Source organism: Callorhinus ursinus, unplaced genomic scaffold (genome assembly GCF_003265705.2).
Source record: "Callorhinus ursinus isolate GAN/ISIS: 27379988/994484 unplaced genomic scaffold, GSC_fseal_2.0 scaffold1, whole genome shotgun sequence".
NCBI classification, from domain to species: domain Eukaryota; kingdom Metazoa; phylum Chordata; class Mammalia; order Carnivora; family Otariidae; genus Callorhinus; species Callorhinus ursinus.
The window spans coordinates 69,331,724-69,348,524 of NW_027397063.1; the positions used below are offsets into that span (position 1 = coordinate 69,331,724).

General features: G+C 42.1%; 1 protein-coding gene and 1 long non-coding RNA gene across 14 annotated transcripts in view; one reads left to right on the forward strand and one right to left on the reverse strand.

Moving 5' to 3' along the window:
* LPP (LIM domain containing preferred translocation partner in lipoma) overlaps positions 1-16,801 on the reverse strand; it is a 667,328-nt gene that overhangs the window by 351,575 nt on the left and 298,952 nt on the right. The gene's annotated exons all lie outside the window — the stretch shown is intronic.
* LOC141373301 (uncharacterized) overlaps positions 1-16,801 on the forward strand; it is a 64,742-nt gene that overhangs the window by 14,711 nt on the left and 33,230 nt on the right. Inside the window, exon 3 of one of the 2 annotated variants that reach the window (XR_012379139.1) lies at positions 586-1,260. The exons of the other annotated variant lie outside the window; for it this stretch is intronic. This is a non-coding gene — a long non-coding RNA (uncharacterized lncRNA). Of the gene's footprint in view, positions 1-585; positions 1,261-16,801 lie in introns of those variants that run through there. 2 annotated transcript variants of the gene reach the window in all.

A 16,801-nucleotide genomic window follows, 5' to 3' on the forward strand; every position in this document is an offset into this window, starting at 1 on the left:
TGTGTGTGTGTGTGTGTGTGTGTGTGTGTGTGTGTGTGTGTGTGTGTAAAAAGGAGGCACAGGCATACCTCAGATATTGGGGGTTTGGTTCCAGACCACCACAATAAAGCAAGCCAAAAGAAGTTTTTGGTTTCCCAGTGCATACAAGAGTCATGTTTACACTGTATTGTAGTCTATTAAGTGTGCAATAGAATTGTCTAAAAAAAAACCAGTGTATGTACCTTAACTAAAAAATAATTAGTTGTTAAAAAAATGCTAACCATCATCTGAGCTTTCAGCAAGTCAGTCTCTCTTTGCCGGCGGAGGGCCAGAGGGTCGTGTTCCATGCTGCTGGCTGCTCAGGGCGGTGGTGCACTGAAGGCCGGGGGCCGGTGGTGATGTCTTAAAATCAGGTAACAAGAGAGTTGACTGCGTTGATAGAATCTTCTCTTCATGAACAATTTCTCCGTAGCACGTGATGCTGTTTGATAGCATTCTACCCACAGAACTTCTTTCAGAACCGGGGGTCAATCCTCTCAACCCCCACCGCTGCTTTATCAACTAAGTATATGTAATATTCTCAATCCCTTGTTGTCATTTCAACAGTCTTCACTGCATCTTCACCAGGAGTGGATTCCATCTCAAGCAACCACTCTCTTCACTCCTCCATGAGAAGCAACTCCTCAGGCATTCAAGTTTATCATGAGATCGGAGCAATTCAGTCCCATCTTCGGGCTCTTCTTGTCATTCAGTTCTCTTATGGTTTCCCCCACACCTGCAGTTTCTCCACTGAAGTCTCGAACCCTTCCAAGTCACCCATGAGGGCTGGAATCAACTTCTTCCAAGTTTCTTATTGATGTTGATATTTCGAGCTCTTCCTGTGAATCACGAATGTACTTACAGGCATCTAGAAGGGTGAATCCTTTCCCGGAGGTTTTCAATTAACTGCCCAAAGGAATTACCGTCTATGGTATCTGTAGCCCCAGGAAATGTTTTCCCTTAAACAATAAGTTGGAAAGTTGAAATTACTCCTTGATCCATGGGTTACAGTATAGGTGTTATGTTAACAGGCATGAAAACATTAAACTCATTGTCCATTTCCATCAGAGCTCTTGGGTGACCAGGTGCATTGTCAGTGAGCAGTCACATTTTGAAAGGGATCTTTTTTTTTTCCCCCACCTCGGCAGTAGGTCTCAATGGTGCGCTTAAAATGTTCAGTAAACCATGTTGTAAACAGATGTACTATCATCCAGGCTTTGTTGTTCCATTTATAGAGCATAAGCAGAGTAGATTTTGCATAATTCTTAAGGGCCCTTCCATTTTCAAAATGGTAAGTGAGCATTGGCTTCAATTTAAAGTCACCAGCTGCATTAGCTCCTAACAAGAGAGTCAGCTTTTGAAGCTTTGAAGCCAGGCATTGACTTCTGTCTAGCTATGAAAGTTCTAGAGGGCATCTTCTCCCTAAAGAAGGCTGTTTTGTCAACACTGAAAATCTATTGTAAAGTGTAGCCACCTTCATGAATTATCTGAGCTAGATCTTCTGGGTAACTTGCTGTGGCTTCTGCATCAGCATTTGGTGCTTCACCTTTGTATTTTTATGTTCTAGAAATGGCTTCTTTCCTTAAATCTCATGATCCAACCACTGCTACCTTCAAACTTTTCTTCTGCGGCTTCCTTACCTCTCTCAGCTTTCACAGAACTGAATGAAATTGGGGCTTTGCTCTGGATGAGGCTTTGGCTTAAGGGAATGTTGTGGCTGGTCTGATCTTCTAACCAGACCATTGAATTTTTCTCCACATCAGCCATAAGCCTGTTTTGCTTTCTTATCATTCACATTTTCACTGGAGTAGCACTCTTCATTTTCCTCGAGAATTTTATTGTGCTTCACTTTATTGCATTCACAACTTGGCTAACTGGTACAAGAGGCCTAGCTTTCAGCCTAGCTTGGCTTTCAACATGCCTTCCTCATTAAGCTTAATCATTTCTAGCTTTGGGTTTAAGATGAAGGACGTGCAACATTTCCTTTCACCTGAACAGTGAGAGGTCATTGTAGGCTTGCTAACTGGACTAATTTCAATATTATTGATTCTCAGGGAATGGGGAGGCCCAAGGAGAGGGAGAGAGACGGGGGGACGATCAGTCTGTGGAGCAGTCAGAATACACACATGTATGAGTTAAGTCTGTCATCTTCTATGAGCGTGGTTCATGGTACCCCAAAATAACAGGGGCGTCAAAGATCACTGGTCGCAGATCACCACAACAAATATAATAATAATGAAAAATTGGAAATACTGCGGAAGTACCAAAATGTGACAGAGACACGGAGTGACCCAACGCTGGCAGGAAAATGGCACCAACTAATGTACTCAATGCATGGTTACCACAAACCTTTAATTTGCGAACAAAAACAAAAACAAAAACCCAACCAATATCTGTAAAGGACCAGGCAGGCTGTACATCCCACTGAAATATTTATAAAGGTATCCATAAAGTCATCTGGGACCATGAAAACTTTCCCAGAAATGCTTTGCATAATACAATTAATAAAAAATAATACAAGTTTTAAAAGGCAGAGAAAAAAGAAACAGTTTGATTTTCCATTAAGGAAACATTAATTTGAGGTGTGGCTGGGGGAGAACAAAAAATCATTTGAACCTATGAATTAAATAGACAGACTAAAATATTGTTGGTCCTCACCGCAGAAAATATGCAGTGGAGAACAGGCCATGCCAGATATTTTTGTTATTGATTTTACTTTAAAACCTTACGGCAGATGGTTTTCTTCTTTTGCATTTTGATACTATGGGGTCAACGAGTTAAGGCACGATAAGTATCAGAAGCCACATTCTCACATTCCTCCATAACATAATAGAATTAACCAAAAGCAAATGTGTGAATACTTAGAAATTTGATGTTAACATTATCTATCATCTCATCCTCCTCCAACCTTTCTTCTTGAATCTTTTCATGACCCCTCAAAACCAAGGAAAGTATTCCGTTCCCACGTGAAGCATTCCATGTCAGATAGCCAGAACGGTAACACAAAGGAGCATGCCATCCAAGTGGGGAAGGAGTGAGACATTCTCTTATACATTTGTGGTTCTGATTCTATGTGCTAAGCACCATCAATCACGACTTGCGGATAAAGGATGTATGGGAAAAGTGTGAATAGATTATAGATGGTTAGCATGAAAAAGGTAACTCAGGCTTATGAAATATTAGAACTGGAAGGGAGATTTGAGGAGCTACTCCAACATTTTCATTTAAATATAATAAAAGTGCCCGCAAAGTAGTGATTTAGGTGTGTGAGATAATAATTTAGGGAAGGCGCTGAAACAGGACTAGAATCTGAACATCCTATACGGGGAAACATCTTCTCCAAGCAATAGCTCATACATTAGTTCAACTGTTGTTCTTAAGAGCCTATGATATAAGGAGAAAGTTACTCTTGTCCCATCGTCCAGATGAGGAAACTTTACAGAAGATGAGAGCAGAGGCACACCCCAGGATTTCCAGTTCACTGTTGGGACAAGATCAAGAAAATGAGGGAAGAAGAGTCATCCTCAAGCCAGTTCAGAATAAAATACTGACACACAGGTGCAAATTAGAGCTACAAAAATTCCTAGAAGAGAGATGCCAGAATGGGTGGAGACACTTACATTCACAGACATTGGAGACAGGAAGAATCTTGGCTAGCATCTATTACAATGCCATGTTGTACCAAAAAGGAAACGAAGGACCAGAGAGCTTAAGTGAATTGCTGTTGGTAAAAAAGCCAAGTGATAATGATGGGACAGCATGACCTGAATACTCAGTGCTCCCTGGTCCCAGCCTTCCTGCTCAAAATTCAAAACTATCAAGTAAAAGGAGACAGTATTAAATGTTCTCCTATGAAACTTACCACTTCTGCTAATGTCAGATGATGACTGAATATTTAGGCCCTGCACAGTGATCCTGATTACCTACCCAGAACAACCACAGATTTCTCTTTTGTGGACAGGGAGGCAGATGTGTGGGCAAGGCGAGTAGAGAAGCAGTAAACTAGGCATTCCGTCCTGGTTCTGCCATAATTCAGTCTGGTGACCCTGGGCCAATCGCTTTTTCCTTCTAACCTTATTTTGGCTCACCAGCAAGACGATGGGTTTAAACTTGATCTTTGTGGTTTCTTCTGATTCAAAAGTTCTGTTATTCCAACACCGTTGCGAAAGTGCCACCTACCTAACATTATAAGGAATTTTAAGTTATTCATTGTTGTTGAATTTTTTCTCACTTACAGCCACTTACTGGAACCAAATTATTCTGTTTCTATTTAGTTTAAGTGTACTTTGATAGTTGAAAATACCGAAGATATAGAGTAGCTACTAACAAGACACAATTTGAAACACCCATTTCAAAAGTAGGGTCATGGACAGCGACTTTATAAAGGAAGCTGACTTCAGTTACATTGTTTGGAGAGCCAGCAGTTGATCCACAGAAATGGAAAAAAGAGAGGGGCGGGTGGCAATGTCCTAGCAAGCAGGCAGGAGAGGACAAGACAAAACACACATTACCTCTTACCTCAGAGGCTAAAAATGGATAAGGTATGGACAGGGAGGCTTACCTAAAATGTTAGGAATCATTATCTGCTAATAATAAAGGATGCATCCTCTCCCTAATCATTGTCACAAATCTGTTCATCATTTTATCTTGGTCAGACGTGCTGTTCAAAGATGGTTCTGGGAAGTGGCCTATGAGCTAGCAGCCTCACTAGTCCTAGCGGCCACTCCATCCATTGTGCACAGCCTGGGATGCCATGACCTCTGGGAACACGAGGAAAAGAAATCACAGCTACCTCTGCACTGGCATCATCAACGGAGAAGTGCCTGGGTTTAGAAAAGCACTTGCATAAATATTTCTCATTGCATTGGTCAGGCAGTTTCCTGTTTGTAAAAACAAACAAACAAACAAACAAAAAACCGTAGAGATTGGTAGATAGGATTCCTGTTTTACAAAAAAGGATACCACAGGTTAGAAGAGTTTTCCAAGTCACTTGGGTAGAAAATGGAAGAATTAGAATTTGGGACTTAAACATTTCACTTGAAAGCTCAAGCCCTGGCACCTTCCAAGACACCAGGCTGGAAATGCAGATGAGACAGGTCTTCCCTTCAAGCATCAAACTGTGATTATCCTATCAGGTTACTGTGAATTAGGTCATAGCTGTAACTACAGTTAAAAAGCCAAACTCCAATCATCTCTTTTCACCTTCCATTTCCCCATACAGTAGAGTTTTCAGTCACTTTTCCAGAAATATTTACAAACATTCAGGCCCCACTGATATGAAGGACAGGAATTTAAACAAAACAAAACAAAAAGGACATCAATGGCTCTCTGTCCTCGGAGTACTTACAGTTCCATTAGAAAGGTTTGCTTTTCCACAAATAACTGTATCACAGAGCTGAATAATTCAGCAGGCAGGTGAGTATTAAAGTATATGAAATGCAAGATGCTAGAGCACAAAAATAGAGAAATCAGAAAAGGCTGCACGGACACAGGGAGACCTGAGAAGATCTTGAATGGAGCAAAGATCCTTAAGATATTCACCACAAGAACATAAAGACATCAGAGGAGTACTGGGCGTGTACCAGGACTTGGCAAATACAAATGTTCTTTTAGGTAAAAATAATGGTAGATCAGACTCAAAGGATCGGTTGTGGTCAGAAAATGCAAGTGTACCAGCTCTGCAAGGAGGGAGCTTGCCCCGCATGTGGGGTAGAGACCTCCGCAGGGTAAGCATGTCCCCGTGACGGAAGGAGAAGGTGGGCAGGAGTGGCTGTATCTAGGGATGCAGCGTTGATGTGGGAACAAACACATGGTATGAATCACATATATTTTAGGCGGTGCATAGACAATTTATATTAACGATGCTCCTAGCAGGAATTCCTATTTTTATAAAAAAGTTTGCCATTGATAAAAAAGTAAGTACGGGACTATATCAGGAAGCTGTTGATTTCCCCTTAATCGAGAATGAATGTGAGTCCACAGGACAGCACGCATGTGTGTCTCAGCCCTCAGAAATACAAGTTAAGAGCACCCGCGTGGCTCAGTTGGTTCAGCGACTGCCTTCGGCTCAGGTCATGATACTGGAGTCCTGGGATCGAGTCCCGCATCGGGCCCCGCATCGGGCTCCCTGCTCAGCGGGGAGTCTGCTTCTCCCTCTGACCCTCTTCCCTCTCGTGCTCTCTATCTCTCATTCTCTCTCTCTCAAATAAATAAATAAAATCTTAAAAAATAAATAAATAAAATTAAGCTTTAAAAAAAAAAAAAAAAAAGAAATACAAGTTAACCGAGCTCTATGCAAAGGCGGACTTCCCTGCACAGAAAATGGGAAGGATATAGAGTTAAGGAGCGATGCTGTCCCGAGCCTCACCACCCTCATCTCCACTTTAAAAGCCTTTCTTGACTCCAGAATTCCGCTCATGCCTCCCCTCAGGCTTTCCCGAGACACGTTTCCTTTTTCACAGAAGAATCAAGCAATGATCAAATGGATACCACATATTTACCAATAGTGCGGTAGCCAGACTTCATTACAGAACCAGGACAAATAACCAAGGACTAAGGAAAATCAGGATTGGCTGTCCCTACCTTTCCCTCCCTGCTCTCCCCTATTCCAGTGTGAGCTTTTTTCTTTATGATATATTCCACTTAAACCAAGTTGGGGGTTCTCCTCCCATCAAAGTGGAACCGGGCCCTCACCTGGATTTAAATCGAAAGGACTGAAAGTCGTGAATGTTTTTGAGCAAGTCACATCCCCTCCTACAAAACAGGGGGATAATAATACAAACCCGACAGGGACATCCTGAAAACCCGGTGGGATAAGGTCCCAGGAATGGCATGCCCAGCAGAGTGGCAAATGGACAGTAGGTCTTCTATAAATACCAGCTAGTCCCGTGTTCTGTAAGTTAGAACATTACAGGATTATACTAGGTGAGTTCTAGGAGACCCTACAGATAACTCAGAGTGAGGCTAGATTTTGGGGGCTGAATATGGGTCTCATAAGAAGAAAAAGGCTGGGGTTCTGAAGGGAAGCTGAGCCTCCTCTGAGGACAAGAGCATTTCAGACACCCATTCAGAGGGAAAATTCTTAGTCCCCTTCCCATATTTACCAAAGCAGAACTTTGGAGAGCAGGGCCTAGCAGTCTGCATTTGACAAGCCTTTCGTCCCTCCCCCAATTCTTTTTCACATTAAATTTGAAATCTGCTGGCCTAGAATTTGGTTGCCTGGTGCTAATGCAGTGCTAACAATAACTGGCACAATTTAATTAAAATCCCACAACTCTGAACGCACTGAAGGAGAATTCTTTACTAATGTATTCTAACCCAGTTCCCGGGGACAGGGAAAATGCTTGTCTCTCTTCCGACAGCACTCTGTTCTCACCCACAGTGCCAACCAAGCAAACACAATCTCCTTCACTTCTCTTCATTTGTAGAAAAGGCAACAGCACTTACCACCTGGGAGGGGTGCTATGAGTTCCTATTTATTGGTGTTTATAAAGTCTTCTGAGTGTTTTGATAAGTCAACTATAAGCTGGCATTATTCATAGCGCCCTGTTGGAGCTTAATAGATATTCAATTAAAAAACAATGACAACAATACAGCAATATCCACAATTAGCATTAATTACAGCGCTGTATTCTTCTCACCCTGCTGCCACCATTTGATCTCGGCAGAGCTGTTTACGTCTAGAGACGGCACAGACCCTCTCATTAAGGAGGGCAATCTTTGCTCAGTGGCATCCACATTTCCTCCAGCAAAGTTCACTTGCCTCAGAGCGCGGAGTCTTCAGAGGAGCCTCGTCTTTGGCAAACACCAGGACAGGAGGCAAATCTCTGGCCCCTGGAGAAAGGCAGGATGCTGCAAGCCTCTGGGACCACTCCGTTTCCCAGACCCACCCCCCATATGGCCCTGGATTCCAGCTCCCCTTGGCCAAGGTGGTGGCCCCCGCCCCAGTTCAGGCCCTCACTGGCTCTTGCACTCAACTCAACTCCGAGCCATTCTACCCCTGACACTTCCCACAAGTCAAGTCCTGCTATCCTATAGAAATCCCTCTGATTGGAGATCAGGTCACTTCACTCTCTTTCCTAAGGTTATCATTCCCTAATATAGCCTAGGATTGGGAAAAAGCCCCCAAACTATCATCTAAAGTGAAAGAGAAGCAATCCATCTAGTTGAATTAGGGGAGTGGCTTGTAAGACCATCAGGGAATGTTTACCAAAGACAGAGCAGGGAGAGAGACAGAGACAGAGAGAGACACTCAGACAGAAGGAATAGCTAAAGCAAGGGCTATAAAGCTGTGTCTCTATGCAGTTCAGCGTTCAACTTTCTCCCGGGGACCATATCTGGTAGCCAGCCAAGCCAGCTACTGATCAAGAAGGAGTGTTACCATTCCATCCCGCGCCTTCCCTGCCCTGTCTCTCGCACGCACAACACAGCACATCTTGCTCCAGGAGGTTTTGCTGACTTCTGTCTCCCACTCTGCATGAGCCTTTGACATGCATAGTTGAGGTTGAGGAATCTGTGCCTAGTGGGTTTGAGGTTTCATCAAGAGAAAAAGAAGGAACTTCGGTGATTTCACTGAGTAACTATTTTCACTACAAAAAATTCCCATATTTATTTTTCCCCTTTTTGAAATGGCACTGAGGAAACACAGGCCAGACGGCCATGAACAGGGGCTGTACTTTCCAAACAGTAGCAAGGACTAAAAATAGAAAAGCTTGATTTGCTCAAGATGTTTAGAACTTCCTCTCCCACTTCCCTTCCCCACCACCCCGAGCCAGTACACTGAGGTGGTACGAGTCAAACAGTTTTGTTTACGACAGCATCAAGAGCATCAAAAGAGTGATAAGCTCATGTATGGTGCATATTCCATAGATGTTTCCAGAAAACTCCTATTGCCAAGACAAAGAATGAATGAATCAATCAATCAATCCACAAACATCAACCAGATATCCCTCAGTGAGACACAGACTTGGGTGATAGAGGAATATGAACAGTAACCCAGCCTTCAGACTATTTCTAAAAGGTGAATGAACAAGAGGATAATTGAATGAGTTTAAGCCTTTGAGTCCAGAACCCTCCAGCTGGGGCTGGGACCAGATCTCATACTAACTGTGTCACTTTAGGTGCTTCACTTAAAAAATCTAGCCCTCCCCTCATTTCCTCTTCACAAGAAAGATGGGCTGGATTAGGACCCTTTCAAATCTGAGTCTCTATGATTTGTGATGTTCAATAATTTCTACACGTCTCTTCCATGTCATATTTTAATTCTGGCTTTGTAATATATAGTTTGGAGGTAATATTAATGTACATGATATAATTACATCAGTCCACAAAGAGACATATATTAAATGGCAGGAAAATGAAGTATCATTAACTGATTCATTATAGCCATGATTACAAAACAGATACCCCTGGATACTCTCTACTCCTTATCTTAATTAATCCTCAAAATAACTTTCTAAGAATGTGTCATGATTCCCATTTTGCATGTGAAGATGGGTCATGCACCTGGTAAGCAACAGAGCACAGCTTCCTGGCACTAAACCCTGGGATCATGTCACGACACCACATTACCCAGGCAACAGAGTCTGAGAAAACAGAAGAGACAGACTGGGGTAAGCTGGTGGCATCAGAAGCTCCAGGGAAGAAAGTCAGGTTTGGATTTGGCTTTCAAAATTGGAAGGATTTCTGATCAGGTGAGAAATGAGGATGTTTCAGGCAGCAAGAAGACACAAGGAAAATTAACTCAGTATGGGAAGCTGACAATGAGGACATCAGTCTCGCAAGAGCAAAGACTGGGAAGAGCACAGTGGGAGATGAGGTGTGCTTTAAAGGGTGAGGGGGGTCATGGAATACTCTGAAAATCAACTAAGAGAAGAAATTTAATGTGGCAAACAATAAAAATCCAAAGGAAGAAAATAACATTTTTTTGAAGACTAATTGGTTAGGGATATGCAGCTGGAATAGAAAAACAACAACAAAAACCCAAAAAATAAAAATAAAAAAAGAATCAAAGCAATGAGTGTTTCAGAGAAGGAAGAAGCTGGGATAATGAATAGGAAAATAAAGAGATGAGATCAGACCCGAGAGTCCTTTTGAACCAAAAAATATGAGATGTTGGTAAGAGATGATATTAAAAAAGTAAGACATACCGGCAATGACCAGAGTTTCGAATTTGGAAGAATAGAAAATATGGTGCTGTCTCTAACAGAGTGGAAGCCTTGGTGTAAGATGATGAGTAGTTCTGGGACATACTGAATGTGAAGAGACAGAAGGTTTTCCGGTGGAAAGACTTTATGATAAATGGGACAGCAGCTGTCTAAGGAAAAAAGTCATCACCACTTCAAGTCATTAAATAAACAGAGATCAAAGTTGACTCCATCAGAGTTATGACTTCTACTGAGAGAAGACAGAAGGTCAACAGGGAGAACGCCGAGTGGGCACCTAAATTTAGGGGGAGATGAAAAAAGAAGGAGGAGCTGGTACAGGAGAGAGAAAAGGAATTGTCGCAGATGCAGCAGAGGAACTCAGAGAGTTCTGTTTCATGATAATTGAAGGAGGAAGTGAGGAGGCTCGAGTCAAGTGTTACCTGCCTGAAAGAGGTAGAAGATGTCAGAAAAGGAACAGTCACTGGGGGCTCAGAGGATGTGGCAAACATGGACAAGGGCCATTTCAGTGGAGTTGAAATGACTTCAGCTGATCCTCAGACTCTGGCTTAAGTCCCACTTTACAGAGAGAAACATGGCAGGCCGGGAGGGAAGGCTAGGAGAGACTCTTATTTAATGAATCTGTAACTCTATGAAAATATCTCTCTGTAGTTGCCATGGCCCAAAACTGGTCTCTATCCCCAACGGGTCAGGAAAGAATTACTAAAGTGATACTGTATGACTCTCAAGGAGCGAAAAGGAAATGAAATCAATCCTCCAGGCACATTTCCACTTACAAAATGGCTTGACATAAAATGATCATAAAAATGATGAAGTCTCCTGAATGTGCATCGTGAAAGACTCTTCTGGTGGCCATTTTTTTCATTTACTTGTTTGATCATCTCTTCGTGGACTACCTAAGCCTGAGCCAGCCAGGTACTCTATGAAGCTCTGAGACAGGTCCTCCGAAGTCCTTAGTGCTCATGTAGTCAGCGAGGGCTGCCCCAGCGATAGTTGGCCCTTCTCCTCTCAACACTCTCAAAGACATCAACTACAACACTGAAAGACCATGCAGGAATTTATTGCTCTAAATGTGGGGGTGATATGATTGCTAATAGAAAGAATGAATGCTCAAGGATGTTGAAACAATGTTACCAAAAAAAAGTACTTTTAAGGTAAATCCTTTACTTGCTGTTTTACAAAGTGCTATCAAGTTTTTCTGTAATCATTTAAAAACAAAACAAAACAAAAACAGAAGATAGGAAGCATCATGCTAGTTGATGGCTAAAGAAACTGAGATTTGGTTCTTAGGAATGGTCTGCCCCAAATCACGTATCATCTTGATATATCACATATGGTTCAAAACAGAAGGTGGTTTAGGGCAGAGACAGACTGTTTTAAGCACTGGAAGGAATAATACAAATTATGGGCAAAGAAAGGACCCTGACCACCTCCTATGTCTTCCTCTCTCTCTCTCTCTCACTTTCTCTATCGTTTTTTTGAGGGGCTCATTAGTCAAATCCTTTACTTCTAAAAATAACAGCTAAATCACATTTCTTATCATGTGAATCTGCCTGTCTTGTGTTACTCCCATTTCCCCTTTCAAAAAACTGCCATAGAAGCAGTTTATCTACCAGGTACCACCAATTTTACTCGTTTTCCACCGTAATAAAAATTGTTATCTTTACTAAAGTTTATTGGTAAAATAAATATAAAAGCAAACAAAAAATTATGGAAAGAATTCCATTTAAAAGGTTTATAAACATCTTCCCCATACGTTAAAGATTTATTTATTTGAGTGGGGGCGAGGGGCAGAGGGAGAGGGAGAGGGAGAGAGATTCTCCAGCAGACTCCGCACTGAGCACGGAGCCCAAGGCAGGGCTGGATCTCACCACCCTGACTGAGATCACGACCTGAGCCAAAATCAAGAGAATTGAGTGACCCAGGCCATTCTTACAATCCATAAAGATACAGACAATGGGGGGGGGGGGAGGAGTAGAGGCTGAAGACAATATTGCCATAGAGAATTCTACAACAGAAGTCATATAAGAGGAAGAGCTTCCAAATACTAAGAATGTGGAGAGGAAAGTGACAATTGGTGTTTTGTGCCATTCATCGAGAAAGAATATAAAGGAAAAGTAACAATAAAGCGGCGATGGCGAGAGAGAGAGACAGAGAGACAGAGAGAGGGAGAAAGAAATGGACTGACAGGACTCAGGGTCTGATCCCTGCCTGGGACACTTAATACCATGGAAACCTAGAATATTACTTAGCCTCCCTGAGCCTCAGCTCCTTCACTTGCACAAGATGGAGATTATCCCAACCCTCCCCCTTTCATAAGTTATTTAAAGGCTCAAGTGAGATCAAGTGTATCAAAATCTTTTATTTAAAAACAAAACAAAACAAAACAAAAGACTCTCCAAGTCAAGTTTGGAATTTACGGAATTTGCGGGCCTTGGACAGGTCAAATTCACAAAAGCTAAGGATAAAATGATAAGAATAGCGGAACCCCTTAAAACTGGTATAAGTATTGCATGCAGTAATATATTGTAAATTATCAAGTTGGGATGCATAAATACTTGACTTTTGAATGGATCAAGCAAAATCAGTTATGCACAGAAAATCTCCCCAAAACATTGGGAGTTTCAAAAATAAAATCTGAGTTAATGCCCTGGGTTTTCGGTCTTGGCATCTTCTACTCCCTCTTTTACCCCTCCTTTCAGATCAAGTTGTTTTGTGCCCATGTTGAGTGGATTATGTAAATTACAAAGGAACTAAAGGATTTGTGAGCCCAATAGAGCCTCCTACCAAATCCATGGATAAAAAGAACATGGCACAATCTGTGAGGGGATTGTCAGAGAATATGTAGAAGGCTAAGATGGAAGATGTGCTTATTTCCACTAAAGAACTGCACAGAAAGCTATCTCAGTGGCCCCTGGCCACCAGCCATGAACACATATTGTTGATGACTTCGGCTGCTTTTTGAGAATTCAAAAAGATCTGCCCTCTCTCATTTGTAAGGGAATTGATACTAAGCCAAGAGGCTTTAAAGTCCCCAAAATACCTTTCGTTTTTGTTTTTGTCCATTTAAAAATAAATCACTGCTTCCATGACATTTGTGAGATCTAAAAAAGTTGCCTCAACAACTTGGACCTTAATTTTTTTTAATTGGTTAAAATGTATTTGTTTTTTTTAAACGTGAAGATCAGATAATATAAAGTATTTTGCAATCTGTAAATCACCATGAAGTTATAAAGAGGTGACATTTTATTACCAAAGCAGTGAATTTTAGAGCTATAAGAGATCTAAAAAGATTCGTTTTTAATCCAGTCATGCATTTTCCAGAGGGAGTTTGTGTAAGTATATCTTTAGCAAAAGACCCCAAATCCCCAAGCATATAGAAGCAAGGAGTGGGGTTACCAGTGAACCTTGGAGAAGCAAACCAAAGACAGTGACAACTGTTGCAGAACTCAGCACAGAGGCCCACTAGCCCAGAATTGCCCAACAGTGATGACATCAACAGTAAACATTTCCTAAGTCAGGAACATACTGTGTTCTCTCTGTGCATCTTCTCTTTGAAACCTCACAGCAATCCAAAGATGTAGGTTCCGTACTATGCCCAGTTTACAGATGAGCAAACTGAGGCATGGAAAGGTTAAATAGGGTGGGCACGGGCATACAGCTAGTGAGTGAGGGGCCAGGTGTCTGGACCCTGCAGTGACAGTGTTCGCCACCATACTATGTTATCCCTAGAGCTTGACTTGGTTTAGATGATGCAACCAAGGAGGGCTCTTCCGTGGTGAAGCCCTTGAGGGCAGGAGAGTGAGCTTAAGATAAAAAACAAAAGGTAGCAACACCTGACTTTAATAGCTAACTCTGAGCTGTCACAACAAGAAGGGTGAGGGGGTGGGGGAGCCTCTTGGGAAAGGATGTTTGGAGTACAGAATGTCATAACAGCAGTAAAATCACTTAGTTGAGTTCATCCTTTCTAACAAAAAGTTCTTTGCCACATTCCCTGACACTCCGGGTGACATAGTCATTGAGAAACATGGATGGAGGTAAACAGTGATGGATGGAATGGATAAGCCTGAAGGACTCACCAGAGACCTCCCCACCCCCCCAAGCCGGCTGCTGCCCTCAGTTAGCATCTATGTGTCAAGTGCAATTGGGAATCCTCACAGCTAATGCATAGCCTTGAGGGCTCCAGTAAAGCTTGCTGGTCTGCTCTTGGTCTGTGTATCCAAGGGAAACCCTTTCATTGGCCTGCCTCCCCTAATTACACACAGAAGGTGAAGACCAGATGCAGACACCCACTCTGGGGTCACCATGCTATTTAAAGGACTATATATTCCTGATCAAGATAAAAGATAAAGTTTGGAGTACAAGTCAGCTAGGTCTACCAGAACAGCAGATCCAGAGCCACTCCCACCACATTCCCTTCCCTAAATTCAGGTGGATATAGTATTTGTAAGTCAGGAGCAGACTATCACTACAAAAAATTAAAAAATAAAGAAAGGAAGCAAGCAATGGGGATTCTTCCAGAAGGCAGAACTACTGAAAAAGAATACCAGCATGAAGAATGGAGAAGAAATCCAAAATCATAAAACAGGGGCTCTGTAAGGAAGAAAAAGGCAAACGAAAAGTCAAAGTGCTTTTTTTCCCCAATAACACAAGAAAACCCATCTTAGCTAAATGAAAACTTGACTCCTCCAATCAAACAGATCCACTGAATGCTGATTTCTCACCAGCAATGCTAAATGATACTAAAGTGATAGTGTATTTTCATTGAATACTGATAAAGGAAATCTGACGCTTGGATTCTACCTGCAGCCACTTTTACTTAAATATGAAAGCAAAAATAAGTCATTTTCAGATCTATAAGAACTCAGGAGCTAGGTCATCCATTCAGGCTTCCTCCACCGCAAAAAAAATTACTTGATAAAGTACTAAATGGCAGAGAAAAAAAAGACCAGAATAGAATCAGGATGTGTATTCAAGAAAGAGAAACAGCAAACAAGCCACTGCAATAAACAAGTAAAAGTTATAAGTTATTAATAATGTGGTGATACAATTTAATGTGAGAAATGATCCTTTCAAAAGAGATTAAAATACTACAGCACATTCTCCAAATTGTCCTAAAAACCCTTTGGATGCATCAGGAAGGAGAACGCTCAAACCTCACATTGTGTAGGTATGGGTAGAGACATCATACTTTTTCCTTGATTGAGAAACATGATTGAAAATAGTTGATCTATGCTGTTTGATTTATTTGCATTAAGAGACAAACACATTAAAAAATAAGCATATGAGAGATTTGAAGAAATCGCAAAGATTCTTGATGGGAGAGACAAAATAGGATAAACACTTTCACTGACTCAGAAAGGACCAACTGCAGTTTCTTCACTTGTCTCTGGGCAAAGAACACAGAGCAAACCTGACCTCATCGGTTACCCTGACCTACAGCATTACTGACCACAACCAATTCCCCAGAGGACTCGTCTTGTCCAGCGATTCCTCAGTCCTTCCCTGCAGAAAGCATACAGATGCCCTGGGTTACTTGAAGGTGGCGGCAGCAGTGGTAATCGGGTTGATAAGTGTGAAGTGTGCGTGTGTGTGCGCGTGTGTGTGTGTGTGTGTGTGTGTGTGTGTACACACTCCACTCCTGATCCCCAGGAACAGGTTTACCTCTTTAAATAGGTCCTTAAGAAATAAGGCAGAGAAAACTATGACATTCCATGAAAAAGGTTCAAATTGCTAAATGAAATACCAAAATACCCTTACGGGCTCCAGGCCTGCTACTTTCAAAGAAGGGTTTATAAGTCCAGACACCAAAAATATCCTCTCTTGGCTCATCCGAACACCCAAGGAGATGATGATTCGGGGAGAAAAGCAAACAGGAAACCTTTGAAATTTACTTGTAGAAAATCGCATTGACCAAAGCCCAAGAACCTCCCGGCCCTGCTAAATACACACTGACCTACCAGCGCAAACCAGAAGAGGAGAGAGTCGTGAAGCTGCTGCTGTTGCCGGGGTCACAAACAACCCTACAAACCAACTAGGGCTTGCTAACCTGAGGCCCCGGGTACAAGGGAAAGGGCCAGGAAGAAAGAAGCATCTCAATCACTCCTTTGGTCTGTTCTCATGGATCAAGATAGGCCTGTCTTCTCAATGTAAAGAAAGGACAAGCTCTTCTGAGTGGATTAGAACTTCTGACCATTTCGGGTTTGTTCTGGCAGGACTGCCCATTACCTCTACTCTTAGACTTTACAGCCCAGATCTCCTTTTTTTTGCCCAGACCCCTGCTGCCTCAGCACACACTCGGGCTGCGGAAGGGAGGGCCTCTACGATAGGGTATGTCAAAGCCATATAAAGCAAGTCCCACTACCTATTTCTGTGGGTGCCATGAAAGAAGGTGGTCATGGCTGAGGGCCTGAGTCCTCTGTGTCTACAAGTAAAAATCTGTCGTTCCACACCCATGATCATGATCGCACTAGACCACAAGAGTCACGAGACACAGAATCCAGTGCCCGCTATGCTAAAACCAGGATAGACTTTAAAATTATTATTGATATAAGCGGATAACTGATTGATAATCCACCATCCACCACGTACATAAATAAGCTCTGAAAATGTCTTCGTAA